This window comes from Heloderma suspectum, chromosome 2 (genome assembly GCF_057233095.1).
Source record: "Heloderma suspectum isolate Gila_16-S chromosome 2, 16-S_ref, whole genome shotgun sequence".
In the NCBI taxonomy this organism is placed as follows: Eukaryota; Metazoa; Chordata; class Lepidosauria; order Squamata; family Helodermatidae; genus Heloderma; species Heloderma suspectum.
Genome location: NC_139459.1, coordinates 310594464 through 310612012, shown reverse-complemented (window position 1 = coordinate 310612012; position 17549 = coordinate 310594464). Strand labels below are relative to the sequence as shown.

The window sequence follows — 17549 nt, the reverse complement described above, 5'->3', positions numbered from 1 at the left end:
CCTTGCCATCTTCCTTTTTGATCATACCCATTTTTGCCTGGAATTTTCCTCCAATGTTTCTAATTTTCTGGAAGAGGTCTCTTGTCCTTCCTATTCTATTATCTTCTTCCGCTTCCGCGCATTGCTTGTTTAAAAATAATTCCTGATCTCTTCTGGCTAACCTCTGGAATTTTGCATTTAATTGGGCATATCTCCCCCTATCACTGTTGCCTTTTGCTTTTCTTCTTTCTTGGGCTGCTTCCAGTGTCTCAGCAGACAGCCATCTTGCCCCATTGGTTTTCTTTTTCTTTGGGACGTTTTTTGTTGCCTCCTCCTGAACAATGTTGCGATCTTCTGTCCATAGCTCTTCCGGAACCCTATCTACTAAATCTAGTCCCTTAAATCTATTCTTCACCTCCACCGCATATTCATGAGGAATATTAATGAGCTCATATCTAACTGATCTGTGGGTCTTCCCTATTCTCTTTAGTCTGATTCTAAATTGTGCAATAAGAAATTCGTGATCTGAACTACAATCAGCTCCAGGTCTTGTTTTTACCGACTGTATAGATGTCCGCCACCTTTGGCTACAAAGGATGTAGTCAATCTGATTTCAGTGTCGACTGTCTGGTGAAGTCCATGTATAAAGTCGTCTCTTAGGTTGTTGGAAGAGAATGTTTGTTATGCACAGTGAGTTGTCTTGGCAAAATTCTATCAGCCTATGTCCCGCTTCATTTTGTTCTTCCAGACCATGCTTGCCTGTAATTCCAGGTGTTGTTTGACTACCCACCTTAGCATTCCAGTCTCCTGTAATGAAAATAGCATCTTTGTTTGGCGTACTGTCCAGTAGGTGCTGCAGATCCTCATAGAACTGATCTACTTCTGTTTCTTCAGCATCTGTGGTTGGGGCGTATATTTGGATCACTGTGATGTTAAATGGCTTACCCTGAATTCGAATTGAGATCATTCTGTCATTTTTTGGATTGTATCCAAGCACTGCTTTAGCCACTTTATTCTTAATTATGAAGGCTACTCCATTTCTTCTGTGGTCCTCTTGTCCACAGTAGTAGATCTGGTGGTCATTTGATGTCAAGTGGCCCATTCCAGTCCATTTCAGTTCACTGACACCCAAAATGTCTATATTTAATCTTGACATCTCCCCAGTAACCACATCCAATTGGCCCTGGCTCATAGATCTTACATTCCCGGTTCCTATGGTGTGTTGATCTTTAGAACATCGGATTCCTCGTTCACCACCAGCACCATCGGCTGCTAGCCGTCCTTTCGGCTTTGAGCTAGCTGCGTCATCACATCTGGGGCTAGTTGAACTTATCCTCTGTTCCTCCCCAGTAGCATTTTGACCATCTTCCGACCTGGGAGTCCCATCTTCCAATGGTATACCGACATATCTCTGGTTGTACTGATCCATTTAGTTTTCATGGCAAGAATACTGGGGTGGGTTGCCATTTCCTTCCCCAGGGATTGTATTTTGTCTGACCTCTCTGCCATGACCTTCCCGTCTTGGGTGTCGCTTCACGGTTTAGCTCATGACGTCACTGAGGTGCTCAAGCTCCAGCACCATGACAAGGTAACGATCTCCTTTGCTCAATTGTACTTAGCTGTACTTAAACCTCCACCAATCCAAACTAGTTAAATGTAGTGTTTCAAGCTTTCAGCTATATAGCAGTATGGTCCAAACTTTTAGAGAAAAAGAAGAGAGTGAGGAGTGAGGGGCAGGGCAGGGGATTAAAAGGAATGTATAGCTACCTATCCCAAGCAGAGATCTGAAGACTAGGCTTTCTTGGACCCAGAAGAAGGTTGAAAGAGACCCTCCTAGAATCCAGAGTGTAGAACTCAGTAAAGTTCAGGTAGGGAAAATTAATCCAGGTAGAGAGTGAAGACAATACTTTAAATTGAAAAGTGTTGTGAAGCCCATGCTTCACCAGTGAGCAAAATAAAACAGCAGGCAAAAACTACACCGAGCTGCTCCAGTGCCAGGGGCCTGGCTCAGAGAAATGCGCTTGGAAAAAGATAGCCCAAAATAGTCTCAAAACCAAAAGAAAACATGTTCAAAAAGAGAAAAGAGGACTCTTTTTCTCCTAGAAGGGAGGCAAGAACCAAAAAAGCTCTCAAAATAAATAGAAATCTGCTAATAAAGTTCAGAGTTAAGCAAAAGGTAAAAAGCAAGCAAGCCAGATAGGTGGTTCTTGTCTTTTTCACAGGGTGCCGTTGCTTTCTTAAATCTCCTGACAGCCCCCGATTTTCTGCTTTTTGATTGGCTCTTTTCTGTAGTTGCGAACTGGAAAATTTGGTTCTGAATTGGTTCTGAATGACGGGGGGGGGGGCAGAAACCTGCAGGAACAGTTTCTCATTGTTTTAGGCAGCTGATCTTACTCTAGGCCTGATCAGGGTACATGGAAACATTTCCGACTTGTGGAGCTGCTAGCTGCAAGGAATAACAAATGTAACCTTTTCTCATACTGCTCCATTGTTCCATGGCTTGACCACAGCTTTGTCAGCACGACTGCCTGCTTCTCAAACTCCAGGCAGCAAAACTTTTCTGGCCTCAAGGAAAATCAGGCCTGCTTATGAAGCAAAATTTCACTCCCATTCCATTTCATAGCTTCCTTCTAAGCCCTCTGTTCCCGGCACTAGAATCCAGAAAGGGAATTTAGGGCACAATCCTATGCATATTTAGACAGAGAATTCTGGGAGTTGTAGGCCTATTCTCTGTCTAAAGATGCATAGGATTGTGCCCGTAGTAACACAAACGATTAAGGGGACAGGGTGGGAGCAGAGGAAGAAGGGGAACAGCTGGGAGTGCAGACCAGTAAGCAGAGGCAGTGGGGCCTGGTCACGCTGAGGAGATACAGAGGTCCCAGAAACTCAGCTGCTGCTGCTGCTGCTGTTTCTCCATACAGCAGTTATTCCCCTCCCTCCCCGCTCAACATTCCGAGTGCCGCCTTATGAAATCTCATAGGGATTCATTATACCAATAAAAATTATTTTAAAAATAAGTAAACTGAATTAAAAAAAGAAAAGAAATTCCATTCCACCAACTACAATAGAAACGGAATACGAAAACATGTATGGTTTTGATATTTGGCCTCCAGGCTTTTGGCAAATGATGGGCACAAGAAGTTGTCAACACATGTCTTCAGCGCCAGAACTGCATTACCGAGTATTTTATTTTATTTTTTCTGTTAACTGTCCTTTCTCCGTCAATCTTTACCCAATCCTCCTGAAATTTTCAGATTATGTAAAATAGACATTTCTGTCTGGCACAGGCGACTTGTAAGAAGTTTGGTGAAATCCTTTCGATTTTATTAAGGTTAGAATAACCCATCGCCCTGATTTTCATTTAACATGGTGGAATCCTTTTTTGACTGATCACTTTAGGTGGTGCCCTCTGGCCTAACCCTGAATTCGCCTCCATTCCATTCAGTCCAAACTATCAAACTCAACTCTAGCTTAATTTTAAAAATGAGCCAAAGTGCAGAGATACTATTTTAATTTTAAATCTAAACTGATGCTGTCTTCCTAAATCTGAGAATTTTAATCCACCCTGTGCTAACCACAATTTGTGTGTGGATCTACAGCAGCCTGAGAACAAAAAGCAACAGGGTGGGGGGTGGGCAAAGTTCACCCACACCTGCTCTTGCACAGTCAAGGCAGTGTGGTCTCCCTGTTAGCCAACTGATGCTTTCACAGTGCCACCGTTAGGAAGCAGGTGAAAGGAGTGTGTGGACTGAGTCCAGCCCCTGTCCTGCTCAACTATTACACTTCCAGTGAATGAACAGCACACAGTCCAAGGGCTCACTATGAAGTTGCGTCTCAACCCTGCTAGATCTTGCCTGCGATCATCTAATTGGCAAGGCAGGGCAGGGCGGGACAGAGCATCTTCAGGAATTCAGTGGCATGATGCCATTAGGCATCATTCAGGGGTGGGCAACTTGCGGTACTCTAGATGTTTTGGCCTACAACTCCCATCAGCCCTAGCCAGCACAGCTAATAGTGAGGGATAATGGGTGTGGTACATCAAAACATCTGGAGAGCCACAAGTTGCCCACCCCTAGCTGAAATAATTCCCTCAGATGATCTGCAAACACTGTGGAAGAACGAACTAGGCCTCTGAATTTCCAGGAAAGCACCTTACCCACAGAATCATCCCTATGCTTTAAATGTTCCTGCTGCAATGACTGATGGGTTACATTGTGGGAATAATGATGATTTTTCCTATCATGTAGAAGGGTTTTTGTGAAGCTAAATTGTCTGAAGGAACCCAACACTGATGAATATGGCTTTCAGCTACTTTGATTCCTGCGGCTTGTCTCAAAGTGTGATGGCTTCTCTGCACTATTCAATCCCCTGAGACAGTCAACTTTCTTGGAAACCTTGGTACATAATGGGGAGCAAAGGAACTTGAACTAATCTAAATCTTCTCCTAAGGCCAAGCTTTTTGAGTAATGTGCATTATAGCCACCTGCATTCCCCTATATTGCACAGAACTCTGCAATGCTCATCCTGCGCCTCATTGCTGAAACCATGCTGAAACCAGCACTTAATAGTATTGCACAAATGCTATAAATGCATGCACAAATGCTGCTGTTGACAACTAAGGTAGCAGCCTGAACAAAATCACTTTTTTGCATCCTCTTTGGGTCATTAGCAATTAGCCCTGTGCTTGGTGCTTCACATTTCAGTCCCCAGGGAAAAAAGGAAAGATGTGGCAATAGATATTTTTTAAAATACATTTGAAAAACAACAAAAAAGAATGCAAGGATTTTTGTTCTTTTGAGAGTTGCATACTGGAAGCCCATGTTGCATTGTGAGTTACATACAGAGGCAGGATACAGTGCTACTACTGTCTTTGCATCCAGGTGTCAACATTAAAATACCACTTGCACTGAGCAGAGAACTTGATCCTAAGTTCTTCTAAGTCCTCAGTGGATTTCAGCACTGCTCAAGGTCATGACTTTGGACTTAAAAGTTCAGTGCACTCTTCCCATAGGCAAACTTAATCGGGCATTGGTCCCCGAGTTAGCATTCTTACTCTGGCATTAGCCAACAGCTGCTATTTCAAATGAGTTCAACACATGGGCATTCTTCCCACCATGATATATGTAAAGATGTTTAGTCAATAAGTATGTGTAACTGAGGGGAGGTGGTTACGTCCTGACCTCTGCATTGCATAATATATGTCCTAAAGCATTAGAACCATTTGCTTTTTAGTAAGCAAAATGATATATATTATTGGCCATAAAAGTACCCATCCTTCTTTTAAAAAATCAGCTACAGTTAATTAACTGTATGGTCTTGGGAGCCATAATTATAAATACAAAAAAGTGTGGTACTTAAGCTTATTTTCTACAGGGATTTCTAACCTTGATTTTATTCTGTTCCCTGGGGCCTCCTTACAATACTTTTCTTCCATTTGCAGGCTTCTCTCACTTTTTAAAGGCTGTTTCATATGTTACACAGAAGAAGGGAATGAAGAATCAAAGAGTAATTCAATCTTCTGTCTTGCTTCTGAAAACTTGCAGTGCACCCCTTTGAGATATTTACTGACGGAACATTTATAAAAGGGAGCAGAAATATTTAAGGCTACTTTTTCCTTTCTAGTTATTAGAAATGTTAGCTATGGATACTTAATAAGCTATTATTGAGGGGCACTTGGCCATGCTTTTCACATAAAAGTAACTAGTGGGTTGATGTTTGTTGTCTAGTCAATGCATGTGCACAACCATGCATACCTACCCAGAGATAAATGCATGGACAAACATACCCAATGTTTGTGCTTTCTGAGAGGAAAATGAATCTTTTATAAGGTGCAAGCTCTGGCAAAATAAAATGTACATAGCTTGGCTGTACTATTAGATGAAGCTTGAGTGAATGGAAGCCATCTGCACTGGCTTTATTTTTAAGTCTATTAGCATATTCTAAATATGGGCCACTTTTCTTATTGTTATGGTCTCCCTCTGAGGGAGACAAACTAATTTCTCAGTACTCTGTTAGGCCTTTTCAGTGTGAAAAACCTCAAGATAAAGTATGATGCTGCCTCCATGACACAGTAACCCAGTTCGCACTCAACAGAAGCAAATCATGGGTTGACCCATGATTTGCGGTGATGCTTGTCGCCTGCAAGCCACTTCCAGTTTCTGAAAACAACCACTGATCAGTGCAATCGGAGGTTGTCAGCATGACATGTGAACCTGGTCCAGTGGGTTGTTTAGAGGCTAAACATCCCAGCTGTTTACACATGGTTTGTTGTTGGGTTAACCACTGGGTTGTTTAGCCCCTCGATCCATCAGTCCAAGTTCACACATCACACTGACAACCTCTGATCAGAGGTTGTTTACAGTATGCAGAAGTGACTCACATGCAGTATGCATCCCTGCCACTGTGATGTGCAAACAGCCCACTGTCACAGGCTACCTTCCCTTTAATGATATACAATTTACAACATAATCGAGAGCACAATAAGCCCTGAACATACGAGAATGGATTCAAATGACTGTTTAAGCCTTAGTCCCCACATTTTTTGGACACGTTCAAATTTGAGACCATGCTGGGGGCACCGCCACAAAATGCCTAATTAGTGGATCACTGCTTTGGTGTCTACCTGTTGCATCTATAGATCTTAGGCTGCGTCTTATTCAGCAAAAATGTTTGCTTCATGTCTATTGGACAGCACAACATCTCTTTAAAAAGGGATTGTCTAATGTCACTAATTGCTGGTGGTACAGTACAGCTAATGCTATTTGCGTTGCCCTTATTTTCGCCGTAGTCTACGTAAAGATTGACGTAGACTACAGCAACTAAATAAGGAACGCGAATGGCGGCTCCCTATGGGGGCCGCCATTCGCGTACGCGCTTTTCTTTCTTTTTTTTTTTTAAAGTCACCCGTGATAGGCTACGTGACGATTCACGTAGCCTATCACGGCTGACTTTGCAGATCTAGCCGTGATAGGCTACGTGAATTGTCACGTAGCCTATCAGGGGGCGTTTTTTGTTTTTTTTACTTTCGCGTTCGCGGCCGGGCGAGGCGCCTCCTCCCCGGCCTGAATTTCGGCCGGGCGAGGCGGGAAGCCTCCCCCCCGGCCTGAACTTCGCGGGGGGAGCAGCGAAGTGCTCCCCCCCACCGCGAACAAGCTGCGAGAAAAGGTAAGTGACTTTCATCCACCCCTAGTTAAAACTATTGCATATTAGCTATGAAAGCTGCTTAGAGGTAAGTCTAGTCCTACAATGCAAGGTAGCCTACAACAGGTTAAAAAGACATTTTTGCTTATAAAAGCAACATTGACCATGGGTTGGTTCGCATGTAATGGAAAGCTTTGTGCTGACATGATGCCTCTTTCTCTGTCCCCTCACACACCTTCTTTTAATCAGTTTCTTCGACTGTAATGAAGTCACAACTTGCTCTTACATCCAAACCAGCAAACTGTGGTTTACAGAATCTCTCAAAATCAAGTTTGCAAGCCACAGTTGACTGGTTCAGGTGTAACGAAAAACTGTGGTTTTTGTGAAAGTCATAAAACCAGAAAGTTAAATCCAAAGTTAGTCCTATTTAGAACAGATCCATTAAAATCAACGGGACTTAAGTTAGACATGACTAACTTCAGTCCATTCATTTCAACAGGTCTACGTTAAGTAGGACTAACTTTGGACTTAAGCCAGAGTGTGCGAGGAGAGAGGAAGAGGCATATAAGACTTATTATTGTAATTCCAAATTATGGTTTGGCATTGCATATGAACAAACCCACTATCCTTTCTGGAACCGATGTCTTGCTACAATGCAAAGACAACCAAGGGCCATCATGGAAGTCTGCTAAAATTTTCAAAGACTTGTGGGGCAAGTGAAAATCACAGCTTGCTGTTTCAAGTGAAACATCAAACCACAGTTTGCCACAAACAAGGATGAACTGCTGAAGAAATGAGGGGATGCACAATCCCAAAACTCCTTCCTGCCCTTTTATCTATATTAATAAAAGATCATGTATGTATGTCTGTCAGTGCCATAGTGCCAAGGCTGTGAAACCCAGACACCTGAAACTTGGCATGCATACTAAGGAGACCCTAGGGGTGCACACCTTGGGGTTATTTTGTTTTTAAAATATGCCAATTAATTTAAATGTGGTTAGTGGTTGAAGCCTGCAGCAACATCTTCAACCACTATGGGCAGACTTCCTTAAGTAATACATATATTTGCAGTCCATACAGTTTGAAGCTAAGGGAGGTTAGTAGGCTGAGGGACAGTTATATGCCTATCCCCTCCCCACATGCTGTGGGTCAGCCCCCTCCTCAGGGTAATGGAGTAGACAGACACCTGCTTCAGATGCTTTAGCAGTGCACCATGTCAGTGGTTGTGTCTAGGGGTGCCAGTGGCATGGATTCATTCAGATGGGGTGGGTACAATGTCTCCCACTCTGAGAGCTGTGTAAGGCTTCACTGTATCAAACTAAGGGCTATTTCAACCCATGCGAAGCTGGGTCCATTCACTAGTAATTATATAAATGGCTTGGCATTACATAATCTGAACCTCTCCATTTGAGGAAATAATCAGACTAAGAAAAGGATGGGGGACATAAAGGAACATAAAACCAATTTAACAAAAGCTAGGATAAGCATGCCATTAGTCAAGCTTTTTGGGGGGGGCACGGAATACCACTATAAGGCCATAGTCTCTGGGTAGGAGGCATGAAGAACTGCCACTCAAGTGAAGCATAGCTGATTATTCGGTCTTCCTGCATGTGACTACAAGAATGAATTGAGAACCATCCACAGGTAGTATCTGGGAAAGTCTGTTCTTTTTATGGCATGTATATGTTATTGATTATGTATGCATGTATGTACAGTGTTGGGGGGGTGTACAACACTGATACAATCTATGTAGCAGCATTAGAAAATGCTAATGATAAACTAGGACTATAACAGTTAAATACAGAAGCAGTTCCTTTAGTGCCATATTTGACAAACCTGCTTTGAGAGAAATGCAACAAAGACCAAACATAGGGTTGGTTCTCATATAACACCAAACCACAGCTTGGTGTTATATGACAGAGCCTTGGGCTTATAAACTCCTTTTCCCACATCTCCCTCCTTCACTTTTTGGGGGGTGGGGGTGGGGAAGCAATTTTATATATGAATATCAACTCATTTTATTGTAAAAGAAAATGGTGCGGTTAACGTATCTGTCATATTTATCAAAGTATCCCTGAAGGGGATTGCTGCTCAAAGTCCATATGTGTTAGTTTTTATAAGTTTAATACATCTGTGGGATGTAAAGGATTTTTCAGCTTTGAAGTCCAATAAATCCGTTTTATCTTGCATCCATGGATAGTTCCTCCCACCCCGCTTTTGTGCTTCTCAGTGGGTGCAGCCATCCATTTCTACCAAGTTTAGCCCTCAGTACCACAGTTTAAAATAGCAATAGAACAGTCTAACCGCATACTTCCTCATCTGAGAAGGCTTAGCAATATCTAATTAAAGGGTATCGCTTTACAGCTAGGCCAGGCGAGTAGACTAAACTCCCCACATCAAGACAGACTCCCTCAGCCACATGAGCTTCCGTCTTGGGTAATTTTCAAAGCCACAAACCAAATGTCAACTTTTTCAAGTAAATGTGGGAGTTGCCTGTAAATCTAGTTTAAAAAACAAAACAGCTGCATGTGGGGCATTTAGCTGAAGACTACAGTCCCCCGAACTTTTAAATATAACTGTCAGACAGTGACCAAGTTCTCACAATCACCAGCACGGTTAACAAGTCAGTGCTGTTCTGGCCTAATTTGCTTAATTACCCTTGCTGGTGCAGCTTACTGTGTTGTCTGAACCCAGAGAGGGTGGGTTGCTGCCATGGTTAGTAAACTTGGATTAACAAACCACATGACTTAACTGTGCTGGCGATTGTGCAAACCAGCCCACTGTGAGGGTTATGTCAGGAGTGCCCTGGCAGCCTCTTTCAGTAGACTCCAATAGCCAACTCAAGACACAGACGGAAGGATTCTTTTCAAGGCTTTAATGCTTTTACAACTTAATGACTCTTTCAGATGCTAATCACCAGCGACTAAGCAAGGAACAGCAGAGTGGCCTATGTGCCGAGGAAGGCAGTTGATCCCCGTTTGAAGGAGAGTCACTTGAAGACCCCGAACTTATGGGCTAGGGAGAGATCCTCCCTCTTTCCCTTTGGTCCATGGGAGGCAGCCGTTGCTTGCGCACCAAACGGGTGTTACGCCTCCTTTCCGTGCCCGCCATCGCTCGTCGCTCTTTGCATCTGCGTCGAGCGTCCAGGAAGCCCCCCTCCTGCACTTGCTCACTGCCAGGGTCACTATCTATCTCAGGAATGCCAGCAGGAGGAATCTCTGCCAGCTGCTGTGCCTGTGAGGGATGAGCTGGCTCCTCTCCCACAGATTGCTGATCCTCCTCAAAATCAGAACTGCTCTGTGGTTCTATTGGCTCAGTTTCCACTCTGACAGGTTAATTCACAAAAGCACATTTTGAGCTATTCCTGTTTCCCCCCTAACACTGATTGAATGTATGCAGGGTCAAACTGGCAACGTGCATTAGGTCACCATAAGTGTATCAGTCCCCATAAGAAAAAAAATCTCCAGATAAACCTCCCAGAGTACTCATGTGAATTAACCCCAATGTTAAGGGGGTGGGAGGAACAGGGATCCTGAACAACTGGAACCTCTGTTCCCCATCCCCCCAATCTTGTTGCTCTTGCTTTCTGTATTCATAACAAGGGCAGAATACAGTTCATGCTGTTACCAATTGTCAGTCTAAAATAATGCTCAAAATTACGTGCTCCTCTATTGCATGCAATTCTTTGGCATGTTGCTATTTGAAGCCAGCAGCCCCTGACAACCAACAACCTTTGCCCAGTTATTCCTGACTGGAAGTATTTCTCTTCCTCATCTTATGTACACGCAAAAATCTTCCCCTCAGAAGCAGCAGAGGAAGCGAATGGTTCAAGTGCATGAAATTGCCAGTGGCATTGCAAAATAGTATCCTCAGCAGGAAGTGGCAAAGAAAAGACAGAGAAGAGTGGAACATAAAAGCTGTGCCTCAAAACTGAACTGAGTCTATTGAGAGAGCCTAATTTCCCATGATGGAAGCTGTTTATTCTTTTTTATTGCCAAGTTGTTGACTTTGTCTGAATGACTCCGAAGCTAGGGGAGCTCTATAGTCAGAGATGTACAATATATCAAACCAAAGCAAAGGCAACTACCTGCTGTTCAGAGAGGGCTTTCCCGTAGTCACTTTCCAGAGGGGTACCTGTGTTAGTTTCTTGTGGCAAAAATATAGAGTGATATGGCATCCTAGCCCAACAAATGCATTATGGTATAAGCTTTTGTGACCCAGAGACCACTTCATCAGATGTATGAAATTCAATCCTAAGTTGCCAGGCATTTGCCAGGTGGGGAGGGACACACACACAGGCCCCCTTCCCACAAAACCATGTGTGTATGGTCTTAATTTACGATTGCATGCCATTGATGTGATGAAGTGGACTCTGGTCCACAAAATTCTATGCCATGATACATTCAGTAGTCATTAAGGCCGGGGTCTTCAACCTTTTGGGGCCTGTGGGCACATTTGGCATTTTGAAAATGTGCTCTGGGCACCACCACAAATTGTCTCCTGTAGGGGTCTATTGGCCAATCACAAAAATGTTAGGGATTCCCCCTTATTTCTCCCTCTGTGTATATATGTATGTGCATGCGCATGAATGTGCACCCTGTGTGTGCTGTCCACTCTGGCTACTCTCTCTCTCTCCTCTTCCTTCCCTCTGGCTCCCCTTTCTCTCTTCTTTTCTCTCTCTGGCTCCTCTTTCTTTCTTGCCTTCCTTACTTCTCCCTTCTCTGGCTACTTTTTCCTTCCTTCCTTCCCTCCTGCCCCCCCATCTTTTTCTCTCTGGTCCCTCTTTCTCATCCCCTCTCTGGCTTTTTCTTTCTCTCTGGTCCTTCTGTCTGTCTGTCTGTCTGTCTCTGGCTCCTCTTTCTCTTCCCATCCCCATGCAACTGAATGGAGCAATACCTCTATTCATTTGCATGGGGTGAAAAAAAGCCCCCTGCTGAAAATCAGCAAGAGGAGGGGCAGCTCCACCCCCTGCCAAGAACCCTGTTGCTCCATGGGTCCATGGTAAAGGGTGGACTTCATCCCCCTCCAGCCTTTTTTTTGGCAGAAGGCTTTTTCACTCCCCATACAAGCCGATGGAGCAATCTCCATTGGCTTATATAGGGAGCAAAAAGCACCCCCTATAAAAAAAAAAATCAGCTGGAAGGGGGGAAGTTTTTCCCTGACAAGGACCCTTTTGCCCCAAGGGTTCTTGGTGGGGCATGGACTTCAACCCCCAGCTGTTTTTCAGCAGGAGGCCTTTTTTGATCCCTATGCAAGCCAACAGAGATTGCTCCATTGTCTTGTATAGGGAGAAAAAAATCCCCTTGCAGAAAATCAGCTGAAGGGAACGGGAGGCTCATCCCCCATCAAGAAACCTATTACCCCAAGAGTCTTTGCCCCTCCCTCTAGCTGTTTCTCAGCAAGGGAACTTGTTTGCTCCCTATACAAGCCACCGTAGCGATCCCTACTGCCTTGTTTAGGGAGCAACAATGCCCCATACCAAAAATCAGTTGGAGAGGGGGCAAGGTTCACTCCGCACCAAATCTGAGAGATCTGGGGGCCAATTTCTGCATCCTAGACTGCTTCCCTGCACACAGATGCCAATTTTATTTTTTTATTAAAAATGGCATCCATAGCAGCTGTGAAGTGCCAAAAGGGGCAAAATGATCTTGTCTGCCACTACTGACACCATTTTTTCTTTTCCACAATAAAACTAAATGAAATTTGGGGGGCAGTGAGGGCTGGATGCAGCCCGCACGTTGCCCACTCCTGCACAAGATTAACTGAATTCATATTCTCTACTGACACATCTAGCCCTATTATTTATATTAAAGAGCCTCTTTAAACTATAAGCCTTAAAAGGAGAAGTGTTTGCCCAATATACTTTTAATAACTTTTGGGCAGCATCATAACCAGGACCAAATTAACGAGAAGCATCTTTAATAAACCTGAGCTAGTGCAATTCAGCCAAATTATGGGAACAGAATAGGTTTATAAGTAACACCTAAATATGCACTTTTGGAACCCTTACCACAGTAGAACAAGGGCTGCTCTTCTGTTGATGGGCCCCAGATTAAACTTACCCCTTTACAGCATTTTTAGGAATCCAAATCCGTGTTTCAAAGGACTTGGATCTGTACTGGTAATCAGACTATGAAGTGTTTTCCTCAGTAGAAATATAACATTACTTCAAGCGGAACAGCTATGATCAAAGATATGGGAATGAATGAAAGCCCTCCCTGTTAAGAAAAACTGAGTCTCTCATACCAAGTGCCTTATATAAGACATGTCCTGTTAAAATCTAAAATTCAAATACCAAATCCCTTAACCTTATAGATCTTATCTCAAAATCACATGATCAACCAGAGCCTCAAAATCAAAACTGACTCAAAAACCAGATGTAGCCCATCTGTTTCAGAGTATGAAATATAGATCCAACACAGCCCAATGTTGAGTACAAGGAATTGGGATGTGTGCCGAAATCCCAACATGGCACTGACTTTACTAGATAAGCAAGGCAGGGGGGGAGTGGATCTCTCATTTTGTAAAATGGGCCTAAGAGGGATATACCTTGCAAATTTTCCCATGGATGAAGATTTAGGGCTAAACTAGATGTGACGTTTATCATGTGATTAGGCCTTGCAGCTACTGTTTTTTCAAAAACCACACAAAGGGCTGAGCTGGTTTAGTACCATGGCAAGGGGTGAGAGGGGCTTTAACCCTTTGCCCCCACCACAGTCATCTGAAGTAGCCCACCCTCCCATTCACTTCCATACCAATGGAAGCTTTCCTACCGGACAAACAGACTAGTTTAGCCCTGAAAAACAATGGTTTTGGATCGTGGTTAGCAAACTAACATGAGACCACAGTTCCCTGCTTTGGCCATATCAGGGCTGTTCACCCATGATGACAACCCACTGTTTTAAAAAGAACATTTTTGATAAATAAAAACCATTTATACAAGACCCCAGTGCTGACTGGTTGGAACCTTTTTTCACCAATGGTGTAAATGTCTAAGGAAAGGCATATGAGATATATAAATATCTTACACCATACTACTGAGATGGATCCAAAATTGGTTTTATTGTATGAATCAGATCATGCCCTATCCTGCATAAAGATCTGTTATTTTGTTTATTTCCAGCAACAAAGGGAGCTTGGGCAAGCAAGTGGAGAAATATGAGGTTCTGACTCAAAAAGAATTGATGTATTGGATATTACGATCATGCAAAGCTGACTTGGCAGGTTCGTAAGGCTAAAATGCAAGGAAATCACTCCTCTCTCTTTTTTTATAAACATGTTTCTTATTCTTTCCATATACCAATTCCCCATGTGAAAAAGCCAAAGTTCAGCACGACTGTAACTGTATTTCCATGTACTGATGTTTGGGCAAGAGCAGAAGTTCCTCTTAGGCTGTTTGACTGAAAAAGCATGTAACATTTTCTCTTTTCTTTCTTTGGGCAAAATCCAATGCTGGATGAGCAAACTTGCACTCACTGACTTCCCTCTCTTCTCCTCCCCCACCACCGTGCCCTCCTCCACCATCACACCCTCCCCCAAAATCTGCTCAGGAAGGTCACCCAACCCTTTAGATCTGATTTTAAGGACACGTAGGGTTGCAGGGAGGAGGGGGAATCACCAACCCCCCCATTCCAGCAATGGAAGCTGTGCCATCAGTGGGAGAGGTTAAATGAATAGAACCCTCCGTGTTTGTCAAATTTTAACTTTCTGTGATCTCTATTGAGTTGAATATTTTGTGAATCAATTCTAGGGATGTATGAGCAATTCGTTTCAGTTTGTTTTTGACCAGAAATTACCCAGTTTGTACCTCCTGGATCCAAATGCAATCTGCAGTTGGTCTGTTCATTTCTGAGCTTGCAATGGATGGAACAAAAAAAGTTGTTTGAAAAATGCATGTTAAAAATGTGCACTGTTCAAAAATGCAAACATGCTTTAATCAATGGGAGAAAAAAATACAGACATTTTACAAAATGTGCACAATTGATGATATATACATTTGGCAAAAAGTGCACAAAATACACACGAATGTGAAAAGAAAAAAATGAAGCTCACAATCTGACACGTATACGAGTAGGAGCAAGTGTTGAGGTGGAATTCGTAGAATTTTAGCAAGCTCAAGTTTTGCTGATTTGCACAAGAGAATCAATTAGTTCTCTTTCTGCTGAAAATTAATACTAATATGAGATTTTTTGCCTCTATACAGCACAGTCCTATGCATGCTTACTCAGAAGTTCAACAGGCCTTAGCATAATATTGTCAACCCTGACTTGTTGTGGCTTTCCAAAAGTTAAAGTACACAAAGACCTTTTCCCAGACCTGCAACCTGAAATCCTTTAGCTGGAGATGTCAGAGAATGAAACTGAGAGCTTCTCCATGAGAAGCATGTGCTCTTCCATGGAGCCATAGCTCCTCCCTTAATTTAGTGAACAGAGGTTAAAATGAGAACTACCCAAGTAATTCCTACCTGACTCCTTATATTATTCCTTATTTTATTCCAGTATTATTCCTTGTTTATTAGACACAATGGGGTACAAAGCTTGATTTTAAAAGTACTGGAAGATGTCTTTATCAATTATTGGGGGGAATGAGCTTAATCTCTTTATATTGGGATATTCTGCCATATAATGCCCCTCTGAAATACATTCAACGTGTATAAAAACCTGTCCAAACAAACAGCTCTTCTCTTGGGGAATGTGAAATTAGGACACACATACAGTATACAACTCATGCATGCTTAATGATGCTTTGTTTTCTCAAGCAAGCAGAATATATAATTAGACAAATTTAGTTGTACTGAATCAAAGATGTTTTGGGTTAAGTTTCCTAAAGGGATTTCCTGGAATAAGGAAGAAAAGCCATCTGCTAACTCCAATAGAAGTATTGGAAAGGAAATCAACTGGGGAGGAATGACATAAACACAGCTAGACCTAAACCAGCATTCGGCAGCTCTCCAGGAATCCATAGCGTCAACTCCATGGGGAAAAAAGGGTAACTTCGAAATATAGGAAACCTGAGGAGCAAATCAATAAAGATAGAATCATATTCTATTCTTATGTTTTCATTTTCAAGGATTTTTTTTCTCCCACCATGTGACAAAGTCTTGAACAAAGAGAGAGAGAGAGAGAGAGAGAGAGAGAGAGAGAGAGATTACAAATTGCATGCTTGCTTAAAGTATTGTTTAAGGAACTAAAAAAACCGTACCCCATTTAACACCATCTCTAATAACTTGAAATCCTTGTAAGGCTTCAAAGTCTTATATCAGACTTCCCTTTTAATTCTAATCTGGAACAATAAATATGATTTCGAGGATTAATTAAATGAGATTAACTTCCTGGTACATTTAAGTGACATTTAAACCAGGGCTAAGACTTCATACACAGATCACTGTTATTTATATGACCATTACACAGCTACAGTCAATTTATATCCCAACCAACAAGAAGAAATATCTTATTACAAGATATAGTAGGCTTCAGGACAGATTTCCCAGCACATAACTGACAGAAACTTTATTTTCCGAGTCATTTAACTCAATGAGTGCATGAAAACTAGCAACCAACCTGATCGTGAGCCGTTTCCAGCATCTAAATGAGGGGTGGGAACCTCTTTCAGCCCAAAGGCGGAATTCCATTTCAAAGCTCTCAGGGGACACATTCTAGTGGTGGGCGGGACTGAAAGCAAAGAGGGTTGGGCCAAAAATAAAAAAAATAAACCCAGCATACTGTAGTTTAAAGCCCTTACTGCCAGTAATTAAGGCTTAGGAGAGGCATGTCAACATTTTAGAATGGGGAAAAGAACTGCACAAAAGACAGAAACCACCAAATGACTGGTGGCTGGGGGAAAGGAGAAGGAGGTGTGGTCATCTGGAAAATCCTGGGGAGCCGGATTGGGGCCCCAGGAGGACTGGATTAGGCCCCTTGGCCTGATGTTCCCCACCCCTGATCTAAATGCTCTACCAAGCGCTTTTAAAAAGGAGTTTAAAATGCATGATTCCTAGTGCCCAACCCCACAGAAGAAACCAAACATCTTGTTTTTTACTGTGGATTGCATGAATTCTTATGACGAGATCAATGTGAGGATCACCCACCAATGCCTGACCCTTGGAACTGCTATTAGACATAGTAAGTGCCCTTGATTCTTGACCCTCTCTAACTAACCAGTCCTCATAACTGATCCTGGTCCCTATTTTAGCCCCTGCCAGTGCAACAAGTGAAGTACCTCTGCCAGTTTCGATTTGGACAATACTTTCACTTGTCTTAGCTCCTGCCTGCTGCAGTCATACCACCCCATAGTTCCTATTGGCCAACTCAATCCCTTGATCTGCCTTGGCTCATGCTTCCTTGCCCTGTCTTCTCCCTAGAGAATTATTCTCACCAGCTTCATCTTGTATCCATATAACTATATGGCGCCTACCACTGAGATACCTATAC

General features: G+C 42.8%; 1 protein-coding gene across 2 annotated transcripts in view; it reads right to left on the bottom strand.

The window, feature by feature from the left end:
* The window catches only part of SRGAP3 (SLIT-ROBO Rho GTPase activating protein 3), a 298364-nt gene that overhangs the window by 77996 nt on the left and 202819 nt on the right, over positions 1–17549 (bottom strand). The gene's annotated exons all lie outside the window — the stretch shown is intronic.